This window comes from Cebus imitator, unplaced genomic scaffold, assembly GCF_001604975.1.
Source record: "Cebus imitator isolate Cc_AM_T3 unplaced genomic scaffold, Cebus_imitator-1.0 Scaffold24, whole genome shotgun sequence".
NCBI classification, from domain to species: Eukaryota; Metazoa; Chordata; class Mammalia; order Primates; family Cebidae; genus Cebus; species Cebus imitator.
Genome location: NW_016107339.1, coordinates 10239290 through 10241530, shown reverse-complemented (window position 1 = coordinate 10241530; position 2241 = coordinate 10239290). Strand labels below are relative to the sequence as shown.

The window sequence follows — 2241 nt, the reverse complement described above, 5'->3', positions numbered from 1 at the left end:
CTGGGATTACAGGCACGCACCACCATGCCCAGCTAATTTTTTGTATTTTTAGTAGAGACGGGGTTTCACCGTGTTGACCAGGATGGTCTCAATCTCTTGACCTCATGATCCACCCGCCTCGGCCTCCCAAAGTGCTGGGAATACAGTCTTGAGCCACCACGCCTGGCGAGACGCAGTCTTGTTCTGTCGCCAGGCTGGAGTGCAATGGCGCAATCTCAGCTCACTGAAACCTCCACCTCCTGGGTTCAAGCGATCCTCCTGCCTCAGTCTCCCAAGTAGCTGAGACTAGAGGCACACACCATCATGCCCAGCTAATATTTTTGTATTTTTAGCAGAGACGGGGTTTTATCATGTTGGCCAGGATGGTCTTGATCTCTTGACCTCGAGATCCACCTGCCTCGGCCTCCCAAAAGTGCTGGGATTACAGGCGTGACCACCTCACCCAGCCACTATGAATATTCTTGTACATGTCTCCTGGTACACAGATTTACAAGTTTCTCAAGAATACATAGACTGAATTACAACTTCTAGGGCATTTACTGAATAATGCCAAACTTTTTCAAATGATTGTGGAATTTATACTCCTACCAACAATGTATGACAGTTCCCATTATCCACATCTATGCTAGCACATGATACTGCCAGATTTTTAATATTAGTGTGTATGGTGGTAACTCATTTCAATTTCATTTTCCACTTTATTTATTACTAATAATATTGAGCACCATTGTCTAGTTATTTTTTTATGGTTTTATAGGAGTATGTATATTATAAATAAATCCTTTTTTGTGTATTATGTTGCAAGTATCTCCCATTCTGTGATTTGCTTTTCAATCTTTTTGTTTTATTTTATTTTTTGAGATAGCATCTTGCTCTGCCTCCCAGGCTGGAGTATAGTGGTGTGATCTTGGCCCTTTGCAACCTCCACCTGCTGGTTCAAGTGATTCTCCTGCCTCAGGCTCCCGAGTAGCTGGGACTATAGGTCCACACCAACATGACTGGCTAATTTTTGTATTTTTAGTAGAGACAGGGTTTCACCATGTTGGCCAGGCTGGTCTCAAACTTCTGACCTCAAGTAATCCACACCCACCTCGGCCTCCCAAAGTGCTGGGATTACAGTCGTGAACCACCACACCCAGCCGCTTTTCAAACTTTATAGTGGCTTTGAATAGATAGAAGTTCTTAAATTGTACTCAATTCAAATTTATCAGTCTTTTCCCTTGGACTTTTCCTTTTGCTTTTTGTGTCTTGTTTAAGAACTCTTCTTCTACCTGAAGATCATAAAGATATTCACTTATGTTATTCCAAAATGTCTTTTTAGCTTTTAACTTTTACATTTAGGTCTTCAATCAACCAGGAGTAGATTTTTGTGTATGGTGTGAGGTAGAGGTCTGAAATGTTTTTTACATGTAAAGACCCTATTGTTTTACATCATTTGTCATTAAAAGCCTTTGTCTTGGCCGGGGGGCGGGCAGTGGCTCACATCTGTAATCCTGGCACTTCAGGAGGCCAAGGCGGGTAGATCATGAGGTCAGGTGTTTGAGACCAGCCTGGCCAACATAGAGAAACCCTGTCTCTACTAAAAATACAAAAATTAGCCGGGCGTGGTGGCACGCGCCTGTGGTCCCAGCTACTCAGGAAGCTGAGGCAGAAGAATCGGTTGAACCCGGGGGCGGAAGTTGCAGTGAGCCGGGATTGTGCCACTGCACTCCAGCCTGGAGACAGAGCAAGACTTCATCTCAAAAAAAAAAAGAAAAAAAAGAAAAGAAAAGAAGCCTGTCTTTGTAGTGACACATCTGATACACATCATGTGATTCATATATGTGTCTCTTTTTTTTCTGTTTCATTGGCCTAATTGTCTGTCTCTGCAATATTGTACTGTCTTAATTGCTCTAATTAGTTGAGTAATAGTTTTGGTAATTAATTTAGTTATCTCCATTTTTATTGTGAAATATAACATACTCGTAGAAGATGCATTAAAATAGATTAATTGATGTCAAGCTTACTTAATGTTTATAAAACGAACACCCACATAACTACCACCCAGGTCTTTGATTATAACTCCACCTCTCCCCACAGAAGGATTCATTATTTTGCCATTTATGGTAATAATTTCTTTGCTTTTCTTTACAAGTAGTATACATATTCCTATACAATACAGTTTAATTTGTCCCCATTTTGAACTTTATGTTAATAATTACACTGTACACAATTTTATTTCTGCTTCTTTTTTTTTTTTTT

General features: G+C 40.5%; 1 protein-coding gene and 1 long non-coding RNA gene across 2 annotated transcripts in view; one reads left to right on the top strand and one right to left on the bottom strand.

Moving 5' to 3' along the window:
- Window positions 1–2241, top strand: part of LOC119470185 — a 25201-nt gene that overhangs the window by 765 nt on the left and 22195 nt on the right. The gene's annotated exons all lie outside the window — the stretch shown is intronic.
- SLC26A8 (solute carrier family 26 member 8) overlaps window positions 1–2241 on the bottom strand; it is a 106016-nt gene that overhangs the window by 82457 nt on the left and 21318 nt on the right. The gene's annotated exons all lie outside the window — the stretch shown is intronic.